General features: G+C 36.2%; 1 protein-coding gene and 1 long non-coding RNA gene across 2 annotated transcripts in view; both read left to right on the top strand.

Annotated features, from left to right (window-relative positions):
* LOC145674304 (uncharacterized) overlaps positions 1-24,434 on the top strand; it is a 59,853-nt gene extending 35,419 nt beyond the window's left edge. The window contains exon 3 of the long non-coding RNA XR_014128887.1: positions 24,383-24,434. This is a non-coding gene — a long non-coding RNA (uncharacterized LOC145674304). The remainder of the gene's footprint in view (positions 1-24,382) is intronic.
* Positions 1-26,795, top strand: part of LOC145674303 (uncharacterized) — a 256,086-nt gene that overhangs the window by 132,899 nt on the left and 96,392 nt on the right. The gene's annotated exons all lie outside the window — the stretch shown is intronic.

The following is a 26,795-nucleotide window of genomic DNA, read 5'->3' as shown; positions in this document are numbered from 1 at the left end:
ACGATGCTGTCCACCACAATCTTACCTGACCGGGATCTAACCAACGACCCTACGCATCAGAGGTAAGTTAATTCTTACGTCTGACACACGTAGCTTGAGAGAACGCTTCGAGAGTCAAGTGGCTAGGAAACGACTTATATACCAATCCGATTGCTTATAACTGTTACGCTTCGGGAATTCTTACGTCTGACACACTTAATTTGAGAACAATGCTTCGTGAGCCAAGTATCCAGGAAACAGTTTCGGTACCAATCAAATTGCCCGTCCGTGCTATACTGAGGGAATTCTTACCTCTGATACACTTAGCTTGAGGGTAACCTCTCCATGAACCGGTGATCCATGAAACAGGTAGGCAACCAATTGGAATACCTGTGCATTACTTACTTTGAAAATGCATCAAATACATATAGTTAGAGGACAATGCTTAGTGAGGAAGGCGTGCTTGGTTTTTGTGCGGTGTGGCGAAACAATTAAAATATATCGGTTATGCTTATAAAGAAAGCCAGTGGTTTATGTTACAAATACCAATGCTACAGTGGTCAATGCGACAATGTTATACAACTTGGAGGGCCTTGTCAATTTGAAACAAAGTGCTTGCCAGTTGATGATAAAGAAATATAATTTTTAAGTACAGTTTTCTTTGGTTCTTAGGTAATTTAGTGGATGTTGTTAACACTTTCTCGCTATGCTCTTTACTATTGTGTAATCTTAAAATTATGTTTTATTTATCCACTAAACGCATTGCAACATATAAATAATTTTCACAAGTATTTTCATTGCTAGGTACAAAGTTAATTTTTATGGTCAAATTGTGTTTCAAGAACTTGACCTTTCAGAGTGGAAAATTTATTGCTGTTTCCTTCCTGCATTCTTGGAAAACCTACAGACCGTTTGCTAACCAAAATTTTCATGTTCCGGACGACTACTGAAGCAGCCATTGAAGCATTACCTTTCTCTAGGTTCTATGGAGGGAGAAACAAGAGAGGACTCTGCACTGACTGCAGCATTAACTTGACTCCACCTCTGCTATAATTAAGTGCCCGGGCGTCTTCCAGAACTCGATTACTTCCCTTCACTTGTTTCCTACGGGGGGAATACAAATCATTCCAGCTTCCCCTCTCGTACACTTACACCTCCATTGTCAGTGTTGCCAAGCCCTTGCGAAGGGATTTTGGATTACCTGAAAGAAGCTAGAGGAAACGTGATAGGACTTACAACATGTGTAACATTGGACTGAAGTTAGAAAGGGACACAAACAAACTCTTACAGACTGTTTCAACTTTTTCTACAATTCTTTCACAAAAAAGTTACTGATTTCTTTATGCATACAAAAGTCCAGCATTCTTGGTTGTTTCTTCTTTCAGATAATTCAGAGTTGTACAAAACTTTCAAATTTCACCACATGGTATAAGCGCTGACACGAAGAAAATATTGTGAGGACTTCATTACTGAAAAAAAAAAAAAAAGGGGGACTGGATGTTGGGTAGGTTGGTTGAGAATAGGATTGCTTGCGAGACGAGACAGAACGATACAGAATTTTCGAGACGAGATTCGAAACAATACATCACTTTTACGACACTATTATTCATTTCCAGTAAAGGGAATGTCCATTTCAAATATTGTGAGACGTAGGACTTGTAATTATGCCATACTGTACGGTTCTTAATTAAATATGAAGAAAATTGCCTGAATCGTATTTGAGAGAATTGTTCGATATAAATTTATCCCCAAAAGTAAATTAGCCCTTCTGTAGTTTTTTTTTTATATTATAATGTTTATTCAGAATTTTACACAAAGCTTAAATTTAAAATTTGGTTCTACATGTTGAAGGGAACAGTTTTTATTTTGATTTGCTATCTGCTGACTCAAAGATATATCTGCGTTTGCTTCATATACTAACTAAACAACGAAAATGCTCCGCCAGAATATGTATAGTATGTATAAATATTTCCTTTATTACAGCTACTTTTGATTAAGACACCCTTTATATGTAGGCGTGGGAGACTCGGGTTCGATTCCCGGCGGGAGCTCATGTGGATCGGATTCCACGTTAATCAGTAGGTCCACGTCTCATATAGCCTCGCTGCTGAACGAGACGTTAAGAACTCAAACACAACAACAACAACCCTTTATATGTATGTAACGTATGTCTCAGTTGAAATTGGTCCCGATAATATTAATTTGGTGTTGTAAATATTCCAGGGGTTTCGTTTACGTTTTTATATAAAGTTAATTAATCCATGGAAAAGTAGAGGCGGAAACATGAAAAGAGACTGCTGCGCAGGATTCCTTTCAATTTATAGCAAAACTGTATCGATATTCTGTTGAATCGTTTTATCCAGACAAAGTAATTTCACGAGGAATATGACCTCCTAAGTCACCAATTGTTAGCCTGCTTGCATTTTTTTCTGTGCATAATCAAGACCAGCATGTCTACATGAACAAACTATGCAAACAGGTTGAGTTTTGGGATAATATACGGCGAGATGTCCAGGCTCTGGCATCAGAGGATCTCGTAGTCACCTTCAGAAAGGTGCAACTTCGTATTCAGTTCTGTGTAGACGTTCAAGGAAGACTCTTACAGCACTTTGTGTAACATCTTCATCTGACTTCACACACACACACACACACACATATATATATATATATATATATATATATATATATATATATATATATATATATATATATATATATATATATTCGTATATTAAGATTTACGATTTAGATTTCTGGGCTTTCGGCATCTGAGGCCATTTAGCCCATCACGTGTGCGGGATGACGTCCCTCGACAAGCACACTATCCGGGAAAAGGGAAGGAAGAAAGGATTGGGGAAGGAAGAAAGCGGCCTGAGACCTATAAGTTAAGTACCACCCCAACATTTGCCTAGTGCGAATGAAGAAAAGGTAGAAAAAACTCATTCAGTATGATTGGCCTGAAAAAGCTTTTTACACTTTCTCGACCGAGTGCCCCCACCGGCAACCGAACCCGGGACCGCTCGCACCGAACACGAGAGCGTTAGCGACTACGCTACGCAGGGCCAGTTTTTCGTATCTTGTGTATACAAATATGACATGACATGTAAATGCTTTCTTCCTTGGTGTGCTTTCTTGTGAAACCAATATTTTCGGAACTACCTTCAGTCTAAATATACCGGATGTTCTGGAGGAAACCGAAAAACTTTGCACACATGTTCCTCTCATCGAAACAACAGAAAAGTTTATTTTGCCCTTTGCTGAGATAAATTCACACATTTCTTGTTGTTTAACGTTGACTGAGTTATTTCTTGATGGTCGCAGTGTAGCCAGTCTGGCATCATTATCGCTAAATTGCCTAAAACTGCCTGTATCTCCGAAACTATTCACTTCTCAGCAAAGTGCGAAATAATCTTTAATCTTGTTTTGATGTGAAGAACGTGTGTGTGAAGTTTGTCGTTTCCTTCCGGAACACCCTGCATATATTCAACAATATGTATTCAATAATAACTCCAAAGTTATTTTGTCTGGTTAACTCTCTAAAGTTTGTTCTGTACAACATTAAATCGCATACTCTTTACACCATTCGAAAGCTTAATCTAACTCAGAACTTTACTTTGTTCCCGTGGAGCATGAGATGGAGAAAGAATTAAGCCATAACTACTTCAGTTAAAGAAAAAAAAATCTCTCTTACTTGGGTGGTACTGTTCTGAAGCTTAAACAGTGTGTAAAATATATCCACGTCTTAAAGAAGATTATGATCATTATATATATATATATATATATATATATATATAATCTCTAGATATCACAGTCTCAAAGGAAAGACAGAATCAGCACTTCTCTTTTTTCTTTCTTTTAAAGTAGCTTGGGTACTCTATGACTGTCCATTCACTTTTATAACCCTCACACTAATCACCGGAAAGCTCTGGAGGCGACAAATTTCTCTTCATTTTGAAAGTCCTTTTTCACATTAAAAAAAAAAGCTGCACTAAAAATTGACGACCGTTGTAAATACCTGAGGACCGTGCTATGATGTGCAAGGTACGTTATGATGTAATGTTCGCTATATAATGATTTCTTATATGGCGTGAATGCATTCTTGTTATGTATGGATGGATATCATATATTATACTGTGCATATAAAGATAAGAAAGACACTTCAAAATGTAGTGATAAGAAGGTTGTTTCCACGAACGCAGTTTGAAAAAAAGAGAATTTGCAGACATTACCTCACTCGCTTACTGGTCTGATATCATAGGAACAATTATCTTACTTTATTTCGTACTTCAGCAGCAATTTATTTTTTTTATGAACTTGGACACTTTTGAGTAATTCTACTTGCTTATCATGTATATAACCAATGTATGAACGACAAATCATAAGCATGCGATATTCAAACACACACACACACACACACACACACACACACACACACATATATATATATATATATATATATATATATATATTTGGTGCATTAAGTACATCGTAGTTCAAAAATACCACTTTATAACCCAAGAAGTAGAAAAGATAAAAATGAAATATAATATAGTTGCATTCTTTATGTTTTGCAACAATAATGCATGATTTCATACCCTTTGTATTAAAAGAAAAATACACTTTCTTGCTAGTATACAAAAATTTGTATGTCTTGTATACATATTTATTATCAAGTTTAGAACATGCTATCTCTATCAACTTAAAATGTAATGTAATGATGTCCGCTTGTGTCATCAGCTTTTCGAACAGAAACGATTGGCTCCTTTGTCTGTGTGTGTCATTAGCTTTTTGCACAGAAAGGATTGGCTCCTTTGTGTGTGAGTACGTCATCAGCTTTTCGCACAGAATGGATTGGCTTATTTGTGTGTGCGTGTCCTCAGCTTTTCGCACAGAAACTATTCTCCTAGACCTACTAAGTTTTGTACACAGTTCTTCCCAGATATAATCGTGTACGACTTTCGACTGGGGAAGGATTTGCAGATGGTCAAAATGTATGCCAAAATGTATACATGTTTCTAGCTGTTTCTAGAAAACATCTGACATGTATGCAACCCACATTATATATTGGTTATGCGTGTTATATAACAGCAGAGAATAATGAGTTGATTTTCAGTTTAACGTCTCTTTCAACAGCGAGGCTATATGAGACGGGACCTACTGATTAACGTGGAATCCGAACCACATAAGCTCCCTCCGGAAATCGAACCTGGGTCTCCCACGCCAAAGACGCGTACGCTAACTGCTTAGCCACGAAGGAGGTCTAACAACAGAGAATAAATATCCGGGAATTGAATGGTTGTGTGAAAATCCTTTAAGAACATTCGTCTTCCCCTGTTTTTGACCAGATTTTGAAATAAGATCAAGAATGACAGATTATTACTGTTTCATCCAGGTTCTGATTGAAAACCCGGCCAAAATGTGTGCTTACAGCTAGTATCAACATAAAAGGAATTCTTCAGGTGAGGAAAATTTGCTCGCCATAGTAGTGAAAATATTATCAACAGTTATCTGTCTTGTATGATGTTAGCTATTACATGTATAATACGTTTTACATATGCTCGGTACATGTATAAAACGACACGTTGTATTTACAGTCACCGTGTCTGTGAATACCCACTCACTCAAAATTCAGTGAGAAAAGAATCTTAGCAACTTGGAACTGCGATGACATCGCCGAATAAAATAACCCGTAAAGAAAGTACAAATTTTGTGCTTAGAAAAAAAGGAATAATTTTGAAACGATTCAGTAATACTAATAATCTATACTGTCATACTGAAAAGGAGACTTAGGGAAGTGTAAATCACGGATTTGAATGAAACTTTGCATACTTGTAGAACATCAAAAAATCATCGACACGCATTTTTTTTTATTTCGTCAATGGTGGGGTTTAAGGGTAGAAACCACCCGTTGAACGTTAGAGGTGGTCCCCGAGCATAGAGAGAAAATAATCATTTAATGTATAAGAAAACATACTGCCAGGGGGATTTTAGGACATCTGATTCAGAATCTGACGTCAAAATTGCGAAATTCAAAATGACAGATCTAATGTGGTGATTGCAATTACAAAAGTCTTCTGGTTTGAAATGCTCTGCAGTTAGCCAAGGACAATCATAGTTGGCAGGGGTTACTGCGAGAAGGTTGAAGACCGATTTGAAACCCGTTTCTGTACTTATTTTAATGGGATACTTGATTAAAGTGCGTCTCTGCACTTCTTACTATTCTGGGTGCTTATTTATGGTGAGGTCTCTAGTCTCTCACTTATGTCAGAACTTCATATATATCCTCAATTGCTACAATTATGAATTTATTGAGAAAACGTTTTACAGTAATAATATTTCGTAAAAAAAAGTGTGTGATGTATAGACCTTGTTTACATCACGCACACCTTCTTACGACAAGAACTGTGCACAAATCGCAAAATGTTGCACAATCTTTGAAACAAAATGTTATCGGATTTTCAAACGCAGGTGTTTTTTTTTTCATCCAAATAACCTCTTTTGTGCCACACACACTTAATAATATTTGCAAATTTGGAAGAAGAAAACTGATTATGAATCAGTGTTTTATCTTAATAATAATATTACGGATATGTAAATTTATGTTATAGTCGTAGAGAAGGACTGTCTCAGAAAAATGTCTCAAGAAGTTTTTCCACGGCCTAAAGAACACATCAACAGGCTGAATCCTACGCCTATTTCTTTCTTCGAGATTTAGCACTGGACCAAAATATACTAAACATCACTATAAATAAGCACCTCGAATAGTGAGAGGCGAGGGGGCTCAGTTTAATCAATCGTCCTGTTAAAATAAGTACAGAAAAAATGGTTCAAATCGATCTGTAGTTTATATCATACCTTTGGGTTAAGGGAAAACGGATGATTAAAGCAATTGAATGACGATAGAATAATTGGTGGCATGAGTATGAGAGAGGAAACGGGAATACCCAGACAAAACCCGCGGACACGCTGTTGTCCACCACAAACTCGCTTGGATGGAGATCGAACTAGGGGCACCACAACTCAGAGGAAAGCGCTATACCACTGAACGATCGTGCCCCCTGTCTCCCCGAAAGTGATAGAAATCAAGCACTTTCAGTTTTAGGAGAGAAACAAGAGTGGGAGGCAGAATATATTTAAGAAAACCGCTTCCCGCTGACTGCTACGATTTTTATTACGTTGTGGTCAATGTTGAAACTGGAAGTGAATGATCTCTACTAGTTTCTGTTTAAACAGAGTGGGAGCCTATACTTTGAGACATTGCATTGACATCAGTAGCAACTTTTCCCTATCTCTTATCGTTTTCACAATATGGAATCAATATTAAAACTGAAAGAAATTAACCACTTTCTTGTCTCAGTAGAAAGACAAGTGTAGGGACGTAAGCTTTTTACGCTATCTAGTACCGTTTCTGTTCTGTGGCGAGCAACGTTATTTATTGAAACCGGAAGTTATTGACCTATACCACTTCTGGTCTGAATAGAAGGGAGAAGGAGATATAACCTGTTTTCATACATTGAGCTCATATAAGAAAAACATTCCTTACTCTCTTTTAGCATTTGTGCTCTGGTACCTATAGACAGACAGACCGACGGACGGGGAAACTTAGCCGTTTTAAAGGACTCTCCATACCACGGGCGCACCCACTGGAAGGAACAACCGGGTCCGGATCCCCTAAAACTCGCTAACTCAACATAATTTGTATATTTTCTGAATAAAACTGTACTTGTTTCACAGGAAAATGACTGATGTAGCATGAATATTTTGATCTCACAATTCATCCGTACTTTTTTTCTTACACGGGGCCGCGGTGGTTCAGTGGTAGAACATTCACTTATGGTGCATGGGATCCTTGGTTCGATCCCAGCTCACCCAAAGTGAACTTTGTGGCGGACAAATACCGTGTGCGTGAGTTTTCTCGGGGTTCTCCCGTTTCCCCCACCTACTTCGTTTCACCATTTCCTTGATTTCTCATCATCACCGTCTCTTTTACACGGCATACACGTAGGACGTAAAACTCAAACATTTCATTTTTCTTTCTCTTATAAAAACAATCTAGTTCTTTACAATCAGTTATCTTTTTTCTTTCTTTCTTTTTTTTTTTTTTTTTTTTTTTTGATGTAGAATAATACGCGTTCAATGCCACATAGAGGCATAGTGACTTAAAGTATTGAACCTTCCAAAATTTGGACACCACCCAACAAAAATTTCTGAGTGCGTGCCTGCTTCATACTATACTCTGGAAATATAAAATAAATGTAGATACAGAGATAATTTCCGCAGGCTGGATACATTGTGTTACATTTCCGTTCTTCTCTCCTACCCCTTCAAAGATTCCTCGCATATAGTAAAGAAAACGTGGGGTCGAAACAGGAAGCTGTCGACTGGAAAGGATGTCACTCATTCCAAAGTTAGAAAAGGGAGTGGGCCAAGAGCGGTCATGTGAAATGCAACCCATACCTTCCATCCCTTGCGAGGGTGGTAGCCGAGCGGATTACAAGAGAAGAGATACAGGAGAACAAGGGCTGCGTATTCCTTTCCCGTCTGCTCTGCCGTGACTGGCATCGACAAGTTCCATGACCATGCAACTGTAGAGTCGTCGTGTGCGCCGCTCCGAAAAAGGATTGTGTCCAGATGGATCGCGTACTGCTGTTTCTAAGCCCTCACCCCACTCACGCATATCGCGCTCTGGAGATCCTTTTAGCCGCGGTGGTGTTTCATAAAATTGAAGTCGGAATATACCATGTTAGCTTAGGACAGCCAACTGATCCAGGGAACTTCTCATTTGAATTTTACATGGGTTTATTGTTTACATTGTTAAATTTGACACTTACATTGTTTCATTATTGTCAGAGAGACTATTGTAATAAAACGTAGTAGAAGGGGTCAAAGAAAATGAAAAACGAGGCTTTCAATTACAACGTACAATTGTTCTTCTAAAAGGTATTCTTTCTGCATTATCTAGATTCGCCATATTTTCCCATATATAAAATCTTAAGTTAAAATAACATTCTTTTAGCATGCATAATGGACGAAAATGGCACTTCTGCTGACTATTTAAAAGTAAAAGTCGAACATTCATTTGGTGAAGCAATATAAAATCTTTTTTTTTTTTTGGTGAAATTGTACCCCGGTGACTTAGTGGTAGAGTGTTAACCTAATGTGTGAGGGATTCGTGATTCGATTCCCGGTCTTGTGATCTTGTTGTGGACAATTTTGTGTCCCAGTGGTAGAGCATTCACTTTTGGTGCGTGAGGTCTCTGGTTCGATCCCAGCTCGCGCCAAGCGGGTTTTGTGGCGGACGAGCGCCGTGTGCGTGGGTCTTCTCGGGATTCTTCCGTTTCTTCCTACTTTCTTCATTCCACCATTTCTTTCATTTCTCATTATTACTGTCTCCTTTAGCCTTCAGGGCACAATCGTAGGACGTAAAACTGAAATATTTCATTTTGTTTTCAATATTGTGTCCGTGGGCTTTCTTGAAGTTGTCCCGTTTCCTTCTACATTCTCAAAACCAGTTACTCATAATCATTCACTTCCTTTAATTACTTGCCTTATTTATTCTAAAGAGCATTACACTAGGACGTGGAATAAAAAAATCCGTTCATTCTATTGCACTATAAATGCTACAAAAATTTCATTGCTAGAATCACGTAGTAAATATTACAAGATTACTATGTTTCTTCGTTTGTCCGTTACTCCACACGATAACTCACCGTAGGCGTCTTTAGCGTGAAAAACTTGGGTTCGATTCCCGGCGGGAGGTGATGTGATTTGGGCCTCACATTAAGTTGTGTGTCCAAGACTCATATGGCCTCGATGCTTGGAAGGACGCTAAGCTCAAAATCAAATAAAAACCTGGCTTCTATGCAACCAGCGAAGAATCAAAGAAATGTTGGTTGCCTGCAATGGAATAATATGTATATTTTCTCATTGCACAGGAAGGAATTATCTCGGCCAACTCGATCCGTTAACATTTATCTATAACTCGTTTAAATCCTATAACACTCCCTAGCTTCTATGCAACCCACACAGTAACAAAGAAATGTTGCTTGCATATAACAAAATAATATGTATCTTTTCCCATTTCAAAAAAAAAAAAAAAAAAAGTCCCTGCCAAATTCGTTAATGTTTTCAATCCTTTAATATCTTCACGAGTAACGGCGAATTTAATGGTTACTATTTATATCCCGTACATGAAATTACGCGTGATCCGTTACTGACTTTGGCAAAGTTTATTTTTACTGGACTGGCAATTAAGCTTTAGTTTAACTTTTTGGTTTTGATTGTGTTGTTGGCTGATTGCGATTTAACGTCCACTTTCAACTCCGAGGCTACATGAGATGGCACCTAGTTTAAAGCGAGATCCAAATCACTATTGAAATTTGTGTCCGAGAGAAATATCCCTACCGAAAATCAAACCTAGGAACAGACACAGAAATGTTCTTTCGTCACTCCATATAAGTTGCAAGTACCAGTGTCACGTGTACACCACGCGATTTTTTTTTTTTGTGTGTGTGGTGTGATATGTTCTTTAATATTGAAACGGAAATTGGCAGTAAATTTCTATCATTTCCGGTTCCAGTAGAGAGATTAGAACGGAGATGGAATATATCGTATTCTTCAGTTGATTAAGAGGATCTGCGGTGGCTAATTGGTAGGGCGTTTACCCCTGGTGCGTGGGGCTCCTGGTTCGATCCCAGCTCGCTCCAAGTTAACTTTGTGGTGCACAAACACCGTGTACGTTGGTTATTTTGGGGTTCTTCCGTTTCCATTCAATTCATTCTACCATTGCATTCATTTCTCATCATCACCGTCTCCTTTAGCCTAGCCGGCATAAGCATGGAAAGTAAAACTAAAACATTCATTTCATTGCAATTTCGGTCGCTTAATTCATTGCAGAAAGCTGTTGATCTTTATCTACTATCATCTTTGCTCTTTAGCGATTAATGTTGAAACCGGAAATAGTTGTTTTTTTTTTCCACTTTGATGGTACCTATTCTTAGAATGCCAAATCGATTTAAACAACCACTCCTAGCTAATTTGTTATTATTTATGTTGTATTGAAACAAATTCTGAAACCGAAGGTTGTAGTACGACGGACAGTCTAAGAGTTCCCGGGAGGTTGTTGTAGTTCTGGTGTAATTTTGTTGAAAAAAAAATTAAAAAAATGAAATCTTTAAATTTTACGTCCCATGGTTATGCCGGTTAGACTAAAGGAGATGGTGATGGTGAGAAATGAATGAAAATAGTAAAATGAAGAAATTGGGGGAAAATGGGAGGACCATGAGAAAACCCTCAAGCACGGTGTTTGCCCACTACAAAGTTTACACGGCGCGAGCTGGGATCGAACCAGGGACTGTAGTTTTGTTATATGCAATAAGAATGAGTGTTGTAAAATATAGTTTTTAAGTTGCCTAATTTTGAACTTGAGTTGCCTAATTTTGGACAAGTGTGAACAGGTTTTAACATACAGTGTACGAGTAGTGTAGCTGAACGATCAGTTGGTCCAATGCCGCAGTTCGAGCAACACGCAAACAAGTTACTGTGCAAATTGGGGAAATTTACTTCAGAGACTTCGATAGCCTTAAAATCAGTTTCGCACCACTGGGATTTTGTTCTTCCCAGAGTTAAAAATGGCCCTCAAAGGTATTTCTTTCGCCACCGTAGAAGAGATCAAAGCCAACGTGACTGTTGAACTTTGAAAGACACCACAAGAAGACATTCGTCTGTGTTGCCAGAAATAACAAGAGCGGTTGAACAAATTTGTGTTCTGAAGGTGCCTACTTTGAAGCCGATTGAATACGTGTGTACTTGTATTGTGGTAATAAAGAGCTACAACCGGGAATTTTTTGACTGGCACTCGTAAATTTCTATCACTTCCGGTTTTAGTAGAGAGTTAAGGTTGGAATTGAAATGTATTCTTGAAACGCTTAATCGATTACAGGAATCAGCTTCTCGTTATCTATTATCGTTTTTGCTCTATAGCAGGGGTGTGCAACTTGGAATAGTGAGCGGGCCAATCACAGAGCACTAAATGGCGTCGCGGGCCTCACTGTAGGTGTATCATTTTCACGACAATTGAATAGTATATTATGAAATGATGGAACATGTTCTACGTAATTTACATCACAATAACACTAAACAACTGTTATACTGGTAACCAAAATATTTACTCACTAAAGAGGAGCAGAATAATGTATTTAGAACTTTGTCCGTACATTTTTCAATCTTTGTACCGAAGGAAGTTTCCTGCAATACCTGCGCTTGCCAAATGCTTGTCTTCAAGGTGTTAGCACGTTTCGCACTGTGTGATCGATGGAAAAATTGCAGTTCGCTCTTAACAGGCTTTGCAAAAAAGAAATATTATAATAATTATTGTTTTCAATAATTGACCAGTGGGCCGGAAGACAGGGTTAGGCGGGCTGCATATGGCCCGCGGGCCGACTGTTGCACATGGCTGCTCTATAGCCTGAAATGGTTGATTTCAATCACTTTTCGTAGATGGATCATCTATATCTTCGAACTTGATTTCTATCTTTCGAGTCTCTGCATCCTGGTCAGAATTAATGGTGTTCTATCATGTAGCTCTTGAGATTGCGTGTCTTCCAGACATATAGACAGACAGACAGACAGATTTGAGTTGATTCTGAGTTTAGTATCCTTTCAACAGCGAGGCTATACGAAACGTGGAACTACTGATTAACGTGGAATCCAAACCACATGAGCTTCCACCGGGAATCGAAACAAGGACTCCCACGTCAAAGGCACATACGATCACCTCTTAGCCAAGAAGGAGCTCTACTGAGAAGCAGAGTAGGCATACGAAGCAGTTTTTTGATAATCCAAACTCCTTAAAAATAAAATATACTTTGTATGTCGCCTTTTCACAACAAAATGACTGAACCGTTCAAAATTGATTTTCTAACACATTACTTGGGTTGAGCTAAAGTTCTATCATTTCATTTTCATCATCAGCTGTCCAGAAGATGACATAATTGAACAGGTATTAGTTTGACAGAATGATGAAATAGTAAACCCCTTGAAGGTTAGATGACACACACAACATCACTGAAATTGATGGTTGCAGATTTCATGCACACATTGTTCATACACAGCTTACATCTATCTTTATACATTATTTTATTTGCTTTATTATATTTTAATGTAGCGGGTTGAACGCAGCTAGAAAGAGGAATCCTCAAATTTAGCGTGAAATGAAATGAAATGAAATTCAATCAATGCAGGTAGATTATATTGTTTATAATTTTGAGTGTCTCTGTTCCACGTGGCGACTTGTGCTGCCACTATGATGAGTAGAGTTCCTTACTCATTTCCGTATAATAATCACTCACTCGTGCAACAAAGTTACACGTTGTGTCAGAAGAGCATCCTATTGTGATGAACCTCGTCTACGATCAAAGCTCGGAACTTTCTTCTTGAATTAATCGTGGATATACAATATACAGTGTGATGTTAAAGGAGGGACATTTTTAAAGCCCTTGACCGTGGCAGTAATTTCGAAGCTGAGGCAATTCGTGTTGTGAACATTTTGCTTCTAAGGATATCCCTAACAAAGACGTGGTTTGTGCTTAATATAGCGTATATTTGCTTGATATAGCGTTGTAAAACTGACCATCTCCGGTTTGTATGGTCCCCCTTCTTGGTGTTACAGTGGATTAACAACCACATTAACGAGGACACTGTCACCATTGTGTAAGGCTAATATTCCGTCAACTTAATCTGTAATATTCTGTCATCTTTTGAAGTTAATTAACTTTAGCCAACTATGTTTGTTTACAGAAAAGAAGAAGAAAAATAAAGGAAGAAGATCAGCTTAGTTTATTGTACTGTATGATCGCATTTCTTGGCGTCAGTGCTTTGAACATAATGCATTAAAATTACTTACAGACGAAGCATATGATAGCTTTCTGAGTTCTAAAACATTACAGCTCTTGTACGCTTGGAGATTGTTTCAGTAATATGATGTTTCTTTTATTCTAAAAGTCAAAATTTAAAACTTTTCATTTCAACATGGATTGAAGATTTACCATATTATCAATTAAGTTTCTTTTAAAGTATATGCCTGTTGTTACATAGATAATGAGGAATGCAATCAATACATTGTCTAAATACATAGTAGTAAGCAGTATAATTAAGACAATGTTTTAATACTTGTCTAGCACTAGGAGTACCCTTGGTACCTGCTACATAATTTGCTCTAAATTACAAGAATATTTTAAAAGGATTTATTCAAATTACTACATTTATCACTTCAGTTTTAAAGAACATTTTATCTTTCCTGTATTCAAACAGTAGAAATGATTGTTAAGTTATTTACTATTTCATCAACTTGTAAGAAACAAGGATATAAGACCATATACTAGGTTCCGTATTCCATTGCAATCACATTTATTTCATTTATACGTCAATTTTTTTTCGGGTACAGACCTCTAAAGGCTATTGCACAACAACATCAGTATCACCGTAATAAAATACATTGACGGAATCATTCGTGCGGTGGATTTTCTTAAATCGGGAACATCTTCGTGGCGATCCCATTTGGAAACAGGAGTTTATTTCCAAGGCGAAGAACAATCCAGAACTCAGATCAGCTTCACCGTCTGAGATATGATCATTCGTCATGTGAACCAAGTCAAAACCGAGGTTCCACCATTGAATATTAGACAGAATACCGATATATAAGTTTAATATCATGCACTGTTAAGTTACAACTCAAATAGTTCTGTTCGCGTGCATGTGCATGCACTGTTTTCTCTGTCTGCCGCTAGGAAACACTAGTAGAAAACATGGCAACTAGTGAGGTGAAAGCTTTTTGTGCTTTACACTTCGCAAAGACTGGATCTGTAGTTACAGTGCAACGAGCTTTCCGTATTAAGTTCAGTTGCAATCTACCAAGTGATAATAAATCCGTAGATGGTATCATCAGTTTGAAAATACCGGGTTTCTGTGCAAAGGGGAAAGTACGCGGCGACCAAGAGTGACTGAAGAACGTCTTGAACGAGTGAGAGAGTCTTTTATGTGTAGTCGCAAAAAAATAATTCGAAAAGCTATTCATGAATTAGCAATTCCAGTGACGTCTGTGTGGAGAATTTTAAAGAGCTTTTGAGGAATTTAAGAAAGAAGATTGAAACACTTGTTGCAACAATTACTCCAAACACTGATCAAGATTTGGGAAGAACTCGTCTATCGACTCGATTTGTGCTATGTGCATGGTGCTCACATTGAACACTTGTAGCAGAAAAAAAAAAAAAAAAAAAAGATTTGTTCTTTTATTTCATGTATTATTTATAATTGTACGTTAAATGTAATAAATACTGCAAAGACTTAAAACTCCGATCTTCATTTTGAAACACCCTGTATTATTAAAGTTTTATTAAAATCATTAAAAGACGATTTTTTTCTCGTTTGTATTCAACCTCATTGGATAAATATACTTTTAAGAAAACATGGGAACATTTTTGTTTAAGAATAAACATATTTCTTAGTTCATATTGTCAATTAGTTGCCATTATTAATTTATTTATAACGCCATCTGGGCGACAATGCTATGAACTATTTGAAGTCTATGTCTTCCTATTCAAACAGTCGTTCTTCCTCTTTGTTGTTTATCTCTGAAGTATGGCATATCTTTTGTTCAAGAAGTAACAAGACACGCTGAAATTATCTACATTGTTTATTTCTCCTATTCTGAAGTTTGTACGTGTCTATGCGTAGAAGAAGAAACGCTTCTGTAATAAGGTAATGCAATTATAGAACCCCCCACAGCTTTATGAATGCATCAGCGCATCTGAAATGGAAAATATCTATATCGGAAATAGGTTTCCGCTTCTAGTATACTTTTCTCCATAGCTATTTCACCCTCTGCCGGACTGAATGGCTTCACTAACTCTATAAATGTATATATATAGTTGGAGAAAGAGAGAATCAGATAACTCTAAAAGCTATGTTGCTTGTGTCATATTTAGAAAAAAAAAAGCCGACACTGGTCTGCGTTGGAGTGGAACAGTGTATGTTATCAGCAGACCCTGATGTTGAGCAAAGTTGCCGTTATACTGGAAAGACTCGGCGATCGCATTAGCAAGTTCGCTTTAATGAGGTGTAGAGAGGAGGGTGTCCTGCTAGAACGTACCGCAAGAAAACAGCAGCGCACAGTTTCCGGAAAAGAGGGCTGAACTCGGGGAAAATCGAGTGGGAGGGCATGCTTAGTATAATATATCTTTTGGCCAGAACGTGGGGAGCATTTACTCAGAACACGTATCCATTTCCATTTATGAATATTGCATGCGTGATGAATGCTAATGTGCCAAAAGTCCTTTTGGTCATAAGGAGAGAAATGAACATTTTCTGCAATTCAAAGCTTATGAGATTTCTAAATGCACCCAGACGTGATGTATTACTAGAATTTCAAGTTTAAAATAACTATGAGAGAAATAAAAAACTAAATTTTCTAATATTTTACGCTTTTCGAGAAGAGTGATGAAAAAAAGACAAAATTAATTTAATATTCGCATTTTTTTTTTTTTGCGTTATTCAGTACAAAATATTTCCTCATCTCGAATTCTGTCATGGAATTTGAAGCTTAAGATATATAAAACGATAATCATATCTGTTGTGCTATATGGCTGCGAAACATGGTCGCTTACTCTTAGGGAAGAACGTAAAGTAAAAATATTTGAGAATAAATATCTGTCGGAACCCAGAGATATGAGGATGGGAATGGTGGAAACTTCGTAACGAAGAACTACATAATTTATACTGTTTACCAAACATTGTTAAGGACATCAAGCCTACTAGGCTCAGGTAGGTAGGTTATGTAGCCCGAACAGAAGAAAGTATAAATACTTTCAAAGTTTTAACTGGAAATCCAATCGGAAAATGGCCATTAGGAATACTTAAGCACAGATGAGAGGACAATATTAAGACGAATCTCGCAGAAATAGGAATACAAAGTAGAAACTGGATCCAGTTGGCTAAGTACAGAAGTCAAGCTAGAGAACTTGTGAAAGCGGCATTGAACTTCTTGGTTCCATAGGCCGTAGAGTTAGTGATTTTTGTTTCATTCCAAGATGCTGAAAATACAATTTATGAATACTTCTAAGATGTAAAATATTAAATGAACTTTAAGTTACAGTAGAACCTCTAGTGATGGTCACAAATGGGGTATGATGATTGTCCATAAATGAGAGTTCTTCGCTACAGAAAGATTTCAAAATTTAAATTGCTCATAGTTCACGCTGTAATAATACTTTCGACAAAGTGGATACATTCAAATATCTAGGATCAATATTAACAGACCAATACCATGTTCACGAAGAAATTAAACGTAGACTAAAAGCAGGGAATTCGTGTCAGTATTCAGCTCAAAATCATTTATCGTCGCGAATGAAAATAAAATGAAGTATTTAAGTCTTATGTCCCACGGTTATGCCGGCTAGGATAAAGGATCCAGTGGTGATGAAAAATGAATACAATGAAGAAAGTGGGAGAAAACAGAAGAACTCCAGGAAAACCCACGCACAAAGCTCACTTGACGCAAGCTGGGGTCGAATCCAGGACCCCAGAGATCAGAGGTAATCAGCCCAGATAATCTATATAAAAGACTTCATTAAATGTTAAATAACTTAAAACGTGTGGAAACTTAACTAGCATTCGTCACGACTAGGAAATATTAATTTTTGTGAGAGACTGGAGACCAAGCACTTGCCAAATTACTGTTGGAAGCATCCGATAGTTCGATATTTGAACTATACTTAACCAATCATCCGAAATGAAATCGTATAAGAGCTGCTAAATTGTTTCTTAACGATGATTTAACAATCAAGATATAGCATGTGAACCGTAAAAGAATTGATTTTAACAAAATAAGAAAGAAAAAGTTAAAAAAAAAACTAACGAAAAGGAAAGGGGAAAAGAAAAAAAGACGACAATTGTGACGAAATCCAGGTAAGGCTTCATTTCCTGCAGTGGTTCGCGGCTTTTAACGCGGAAAGCATCCTTGATTTTTTTTTCGGTGCCCGTGAGCCTTGAAGCGTGGTATACGACGCGGAGGCAATGACGTCGCCCACAGCGTTCTCCACACAGGTCGAGTGATTTATGAAGCCTTGTTGCCTGCCCTTAAGACACTTTGCTGGCAGTCACCTCGCGGTTTGACACCTGCCGACCAAATTACGCGGAACGCACCACACACAGGATTTTTACAATGGCAAAACATGTCAATTTTTCAAAACAAGGAATCATATTGATAGTTTCTTGTAGAATTTTTTTTATTGGAAATTTTGTTACTGGAGCATTATGTTGGATAAAAGAATATCTGCTTTTTAATCCTAAACTTTGTTAACCTTATTAGTACTACTTCTGTATTACTGTTATTACATGATAACTACGGAAGACAAAACTGTTGTGTACAAATGGTGCAATCCACTCTCTTAAAGGTGCCATACTTAGTACTTTTAATAATAGACAACGTCCTACAGATTAGTATTATGACAAAAGTTTATCATTTATTATGTTTTAACCTGATGTAATATACAATTGCCTCTCTTTCAGTATCTTTATATTTTAATATTAGATATCTAATCGTGATGATAAGAGATATTTTAATACTTGGGCGTATTTTGTTTGCGGAGTGGACCACTTAACTTTATATATATATATATTACGTCAACCTAACACCCTACCTCTAACGAATTTCCCATGAAGTATGTGATAAGTGCAAGGTTTGTTGTTGTTGATTTGTATGGAATAAAACCAAAGTTGATATGGTGACATTACCGGTTGTATGTGGTCAATTATCCGCAGGTATCGGGTTTGTTCAAATATCTTTGCAAAAGTAGGTAAACTTGATATAGGCCGGTAGTTATTTCATGTTTATTATTGGTCTTTGGTATTGGGCAAACTATAGATTATTTCCATTTATCTGAAAAAAAAAAACACATGTTTTTAAAGCGAGGTTGAATGTAATCCGCAGCGGATATGCAAATGTATTTATACACCCCTTTATAATATATGGAGGTATTCCATCAAGGCCAACAGCAGTTCTGAGCTTTAAATTTTTGATTGACATTTCTACTTCAGATTGAGTGATTTCCTCAACGCTAAGTGACTCTAGTTTTGTATTTACATTTGTTTAATAAATTGTTTCTAAGAATGTTAGTGACATTTGTATCAGGTACAAATACTGACGAGAAATACTGTGCGAAAGTATTGGTTATTTCATCATTGTGATAAAGTTCAAGTCTCTCATAATTTAATTTTCCCCAGGAAGATGTTTAGTCTTATGTTTATAAAGTTCCAAAATTCATTAGTATTGTTAGTAATGTTATTTAGAGACTCGTGTATGCCAGCTTAATGTATCTTTATTTCCATACGCTAGGCATGAGCAACCGGTGTTCTGCATATTTTTCATGTAGAAATGCAGGAATGAGGAACCGGTGTTCTGCACATGTTTCATGCAAAAATTTAGGAGTGAGGAACCGGTGTTTTGCACATGTTTCATGCAGAAATTTAGGAGTGAGGAACCAGTGTTCTGCACATGTTCCATGTAGAAATTTAGGAGTGAGGGACCATTTTTCTGCACATGTTCCATGTAGAAATTTAGGAGTGAAGAACCGGTGTTCTGTACATGTTCCATGTAGAAATTTAGGAGCGAGGAACCAATGTCCTGCACATGTTCCATAAAGAAATTTAGGAACAAGAAACCTGCGTTTTGCACATGTTCCATGTAGAAATTTAGAAATGAGAAACCGGTGTTCTGCACACATTTGATAAGTGTGTGCCACATTTGGCTTACTAAAAGGTCTGCAACCGTAGATGGTACAGTGTCTATCGTTAAATTATTGGCAATAGCACATTTCATAAATCGTTTGGTTAAGTTTGGTATATTCTTGTAATATATACTTCAAACTGGTGTGAAAAATAGTCAACGATGTAAAAAAAAAAAATGTTCTTACTCTTGCTTCGAAATGTTCTTGTTCATAAATGTTGCTATTTCGTTTCAGTCGTACAAAACTCCAATGGTTTTCGTTTTCAATTGTTTGAGACAGAGCAGCGAAAATGCTTGTATTTCATATTTCAATAGATGTATGTAGCAGGAAGGAACGAAACATTGTAGGGAGAATATATATTCAACGTGTTTTCAGCTTCTAATTTCATTGGGGAAAACTTTTCGTTGCTTCAGGAATAATTCATTGAGTATTCCATCCAGATTGAAGTTAAAGGCTAACCTTCTCCCGTAGTACGGATATAACTTGTTTGTTTTTCCACTCGGTCCCGGAGGGAAAAAAGAGATGAGGGCCAATTCATGAGAACTCTGAAATACGATCTAAAATATTCCCTCTTTCTTCCTTTTTTTATTTTTTTTATATCGTTTCTAATTTGTCAGCTCTACGCGATATGCCGGGCACTATATCACTTCGCAAAAGATACACTTTTTTTAATGTTCTTGTATGTATCCTATGCACATTTTCTGATTAGTGTGTGGAAAAGAAGGTAGTTCTTTTTTGCAGTTGAAATTCAGGATTTACTTACTTGATAAACTGTTTTTTTTTTTTAACGCACTAAGTACGTGGTCCCTTAGATCAACTTCTTTATACGTGGGTTGTTCAATAAAGATACATTTGCAAACTACACATACACGTGTAGGTTTGTTGTTCGTCATTTCTTCACATAATCCCCACTGAGATTCAAACATTTGTCTCACCGTTGCTCGAATTTGTAGAAACCGTTTGCAAAAATTCAAGGCTTTGGCTATTTAGCAATTGAACACCACTGGGAAAATATATGGAGCTAAACTGATACTATGTTGAGAAATAAAGATATTTTTATAATTTTTGTGGATTTTTTTTGTTAGATTGGGTACTTTTGAGACTACCCTCGTATATCGCCTTTCCACAATGTTATAGTGAAATACAAATTAAGCTTAAAGGTTAATTATAATGTTAAGTGATATCCCGTCAACTATACCATGGACTATAATTGTGCTAATGCCGTAATGAAAACTAGATGAGTGTATACTTTACAATCATTTTTTTAGGTTTACAAAAAATTAGCTTTTCTTAAATTTCTCGCAAACTACACATAAGATTGTGCAGTCAGCGATAAAAGTTCTTTACATTTGATGAAATTAGTTTCGCAAATAACTGCAGAGTGGAGGATAATTTAAGTGCAGTTTTCGGTAAATTATAAAAGAATGTAAATTTCTGTGCGTTCCAGCCTTGAAACTGGGTGAAACGGTGTACGTTCCACGGTTATTCCCAAAACAAATTTTACCAAACGGAAAGAACTTTTGTAGCTGACTGTACATTCACCCAGATCATTTTGTTGAATATCTTTGTCTAAGTTATACAAGTCTTCTGTTTATAACTTTATTTCGTTATATGCTATTAACGTTGTAATGTGTTTAAGAATGCAACCTATTTTAAAAAAGAGCAAAACCGGTCTTTCTTGTGAAGTGTTTCTTTCTGGATCTGTACGTAGTTTATTATAAGTTTCTAGATATTTGTAGTTTATTTTAATTCACAAGTTTGCAGATATCTATAGTCTATTTTGATATAAGAGTTTGTAGATATTTATAGTTTATTTTGATATACATGATTGCAGATATTTAGTTTTTGATATACAAATAGGCAGCAGATATTTTGTCATTTGATTTGATATACAAGTTTGCATATAAGTATAGTTTATTTTGATACACAAGTTTGCAGATATTTGTAGTTTTCGATATATATGTTTGTAAATATTTGTAGCTGGTTATGATATACATATTTGCAAATATTTGTAGTTTATTTTGGTATACATGCTTGCAGATATTTGTCGTTTTATTTGATATACATGTTTGCAGATATTTGTAATTTGATTTGATATACATGTTTGCAGATATTCGTCGTTTGATTTGATATACAAATTTGCAGATATTTATCGTGGGATTTGATATACAAGTTTGTAGATATTCGTAGTTTATTTTGATATACATGTTTTCAATCTTCCGTAGCGGTATAGACTTTCTGGATGAGTAATGTGATTTAATTTTTTTTTAAAATACGTGTTTGTGTAAAGGTGCTTTACCGTAGATTTGCACTACAAAACCTCCGTTGGCACCACAATTTAGATTTACAAGGCTTTCACTTTTTAAATTGTTTCTGAGACCATTTTCAAGAAAAAAAAGCCATGTCATTTTCAAGTTTCCAGTTAAAAAAGATTCAATTTGTGTACTGTCATCCAGTTTAATCTCCTTTGAATTAAATGCGCCATATTATACAGATATTTTCACATCATAGAATAATTATTCTAAAAAATCATCTTTGAAAAACTCTTTTCCTTTCTTTTTTCTTTTTTTAACTTTTGAATTATATTCCCATAAATATATCTTAATGTACAAAAAAAAAAAAAAAAAAAAAAACGATTTTATCTACTTTTAGTTGTAACGTAGAGCTTTTAACAGAAAAAAAAAAACATGCCGTAACAGGCTGTACGAACTTATTTGTTTAGAGTGTTATCGGATTAAGAGAGGATTACTCCGTTGTATTGCTCTCGAACCAAAAAAGTACTCATAAATACTTCCGATTTAGAGGATTTTGAAATTTAAATATCATTTCATAAATATCATAAATCTCACTGTTTTGACTTAATTACTCAGTGAAACTTCAAGGATGGTTCAAAAACTTATTTATTTATTCTTCGGGTTATAATTGATTACTATGGTATTGCTCTTGTTAAAATTGTTTATATTTTTACGTTGAAAATTCAGAACAAAAATGTAATACGAAACAGCAAAACTAACTATGTTGTATTCCGTACTAGGAGAGGTAACTAACATGCGTAGTTGCTTCGAGTGTATTCTTATTAACTTTAGAATTTATCATTTTAACATGAAATCAGTGTTTTTTTTTTAATGGTTCAGAACGTTACGTTTATTATATAGTGAATAACATTTTAGGTAAAACCTAGGTAGTAGCTTGGAGGTTGTATGACATTTGTTGTGGTTGCGGAATCTTGAAAAAAGAAATATGTTAGAAAACTTGAGAAAAGGCTGGAAAAAATATGGGATAAAAATAAATGTTAGAAAAACAAAAAGCATGGTGATTCGAACGAAGCGGTTGGTGTAAAATATAGAAATTGGGTGGCTAAAAGTTGAACAGGTGACTAGTTTCCGATACCTGGATAGTATTATTAGTGATCATACAATGTGCGAACATGAAATAAGAGCAAGAATGGGGATGGTAAAAGATTTTTTTAAGAGAAAGAAGTCTGTTTTGTGGGACCTTGAATAAAAAGTTGGGACAAGACTCGTAAAATGCCTCGTGTGGCTTATTATAGTGCATCTGGCAGAAGCATGGATATTACGCAAAATGATTAAAAACGACTCAAAGATTTTGAAATGTGGGTGTGGAGAAGAATAGGTAAAACTAGCTGGGTTGACGGGAAAACGAATGAGAGGGTGTTAGAGATGGTGGGGAGAAAATAGCAATCTTAGGTATTAAGAAGAGGAAGAGAAACTGCTTGGGATTTTGACTAAGAAGGAATTATATAATGAGCGGAGTTATAGAGGGTGTGGTGGCAGGAAAGAGAGTGAGACGGAGAAGAAGGCTACAATTGATGGACAATATCAAAACAGAAAAAAAATCGTACGTGAAGGCGAAGAGGTTAGTGGAAGACCATGGAACATGAAAGCTTCTCAGTTGCGGCAAGTGACCTACCAATAATGGCAGAATACATATGATGATGACGATGATACAGAATCGGGTGATATATTGTTTGAATTTAACTTTAGAAAATACTATACTGTATGAAATAAAACAAGATTCATTAAGACAAATATTGAAATTATTCTCTTTACTACTAGTATCCCTCACGTTGTTTTCATTTTCTGCCAGAAAATCTATTAGCACTGGTCATAGAAAGGTATGTTCCAAACATACGTATATACAGTAGGAATATTTATAGATAAAACTGCAGGTTCAGGAAAACCTATAAACGATACGATCAGTAAAGTAATAATAATATTTTCGTTTAACTGACTAATATTCGTTGCATCATGACAAAGCGATCTGGTTAGAAATTCTGACACTTATATCGTCAAAGTACATATCCAGGTATATGTTAGCAATATCAGTAAAGTAAATACTTAAAATGAGCGTGACACTGTGTGATCTATAAGCGTGTCATTAAAACATTTTAGAGTTCTGCTTTCTGTTTCTGTGTTTGAAGTGGAGTGAATATCGTTCAAAACTTTTCTTTTTTTTATATACATTTTAATTTTGCGTCATAGTTATATAATTATCTTTGATTCAAATAAGTAATAGAAAGAATATTCAGATAGAAATAATGTTTCACATTTGTTTTGTTTAATAATATTAATTATAATTTTGCTTTATTTATTTCTTTGCAGGTATGTTGTTAATTCTACGTTTCCATGCTAGTTTTGGTACTGCAACACAAGGTATGTGTAACAGAAATAGTAAATTAGAATTAATTATTAACAGTCAAGTATATTGTTATGTTTGTGAGGTTATACTGAAAATTACTATCAATAAAGGCGATTAAACCTGTTTCAAATGTTTATGAAATTGATTTATATGGTAATAAATAGATACGTCAAAGTTAAATTAAAGCAACTATAGTAAAACACAAACTAAACCATCTTTTTCTTCTCAGCGGTAAAACTGCCAAAAAGGCCGTTAGAGTTACGTGTATACTATCAATGAGTCAAGTTTTACCGCCGTTAGATAGGGTTAACCACCAAGTATTGTCACCAGGAGACATTGATTTGCTTTTTTCCCTGAATAATGTCGCTCATAGGTTGTGGCTTTCAAGGGGAAAAAGTTGGTTTTGTATGTGTCAAACTATAGTTGTTTCACACTTGCAGAAAAATCGTACTTCATTTACTTTAACAAGGGTGTCTCATAAAGAACTCAACTTTTGAAATGCGCGCCATTTCTGTTCTAGTAAGTTGGCAGCAATGAACGTTACATGATTTTCGTCTGTTGTCTTTGTGGTTAGTAGTGACGGAGCGCCGAATAGCGGAAGATCGTCATCTGTTTTCTGTACGGGTAGGAATGGAACACATTACGACGGAACAACGTGTTGTCATAGTGAAAAGTTACTGAAGATATACCACATTGACTTGATCCCTAGTCTTCCGTAGCAAGCCCTGCTATCGGCTGAAGGAATTCCACTCGCTTTCTCTCGCTTAGCAACAGCTAAACCCTTATTGGCTCAACGCATGGGTGTGTGAGCTTTAGTTCGCATTTTTTCCACGGCTCAAGACATTTTGGGAGCACGATAGAAATGTGGTGAATGTTGTGCAGACACTGTTCGCAAACTCCATGGAATGTTTGATCAGAGTAATGCACCGAATAAATCGAATGTGATGAAACTGGTTTCTAAATTTGAGAAAGCCGGTTTGCTTGTGGACATTAAACCCTCGGGGCGTCCTCGTGTTAGTCATTCTGCGGAAAATATCGTCATTATGAGTGATAACATTGCTGTAAGTCCGATGAAATCTATTCGGCGACGTTCACAACAACTGAATATTTCTAGAACCAGCATTCAACGAATTGTAAAAGAACAAAAGAAAATCATGTAGCATTCAGTACTGCCAACTTACTGGAACAGAAATGGCGGTCATTTCAAAAGTTGGGTTTTTTCTGTGATAGCCTGTAATAAGTTCACAATTGCAATTTTTTTTTTTTTTGGACGAAAATTTGACTCAGCCTAAACCAAAGATTGGATGGCTTATATCTCGGGCACACAAATTAAAATACTTATCACCCATACTAAGTCAACGTGTACCCCCGCAAAGTTTAGTCAAGATCTGATAAACTGTGTAGATCACATATGATATACAGGGTGTTTCAAAGCAACACCGACAACGTTTGGGAGGTGATTCCTGATACGAAGATAAGACGAAAAGTATAGACCAACCTGTGTGCACAAATGCTTTCTTTCTTAGTTGTAGGCTGCCGAAAACATGAAAAAATGAAATTAAAAGTTCTATAGCTCTAATACTACGGGACCTGCCGCAATTGGGTCAAGACTTCACTTAGGAGCTAGTATGTACCCTATTCAAATATCCATGTTTCAGAATCCTGTAATACTTCCGAAACAATTTTTATAGAGGTAGTTGATGAGTATTTCAAATTATATGCCCGTAGCCAAACTCACTCCATAAAAAATGTTGAGTGAGTGCCTTAGGGTTCTGAAACATGGATTTTTGGATAGGGCACACATTAGTTTCTAAGTGAATACTTGACCCGGCTACGGTAGGTCCCATAGTTTTGGAGCTATGGAGCTTTAAATTTCATTTTTCATGTTTCCGGCAGCCTATAACTCCGAAAGAGACCATTTGTGCACCCAGGTTGGTTTATATCTTTTGTCTTATCTTGGTGTCTTATCTAGGGACAAATTCGCAAATGTTGTCGGTGTTGTTTTGAAACAACCTGTATACTGATTATTGAATATTAAGAAAAACTAAATAATCAAGAAACGTCTAAAAAGTTTTATATATCTTTAAACTACAGGATGAGGCAAAAGTTAGGATTCATTAGCAAGAAGTAATCTTCAGTATGGTCTGGTTCTTCTACAATAGAAGCTTTCATTTCATACTTCGTATTGCTTGGACTTGTGTCTTATAGTAACAGTGATTTAAATTACAATTTTTGTTATCCCTGCTTTCAGTTGGTTTACCCTTTGTGTTATTATAAAGTACAAATTGATCTTTAGATGTCTTCGAAAGCATATCTTGAAGTAAGAATCAGAGGAGGCGTCTTTGATTTAACTGTTACTATAATAGCGAATGGGTT

The sequence above is a fragment of the Thermobia domestica genome, chromosome 17, assembly GCF_964235325.1.
Source record: "Thermobia domestica chromosome 17, izTheDome1.hap1.1, whole genome shotgun sequence".
Classification (NCBI taxonomy): domain Eukaryota; kingdom Metazoa; phylum Arthropoda; class Insecta; order Zygentoma; family Lepismatidae; genus Thermobia; species Thermobia domestica.
This window is presented reverse-complemented; position numbering and strand designations above follow the sequence as displayed.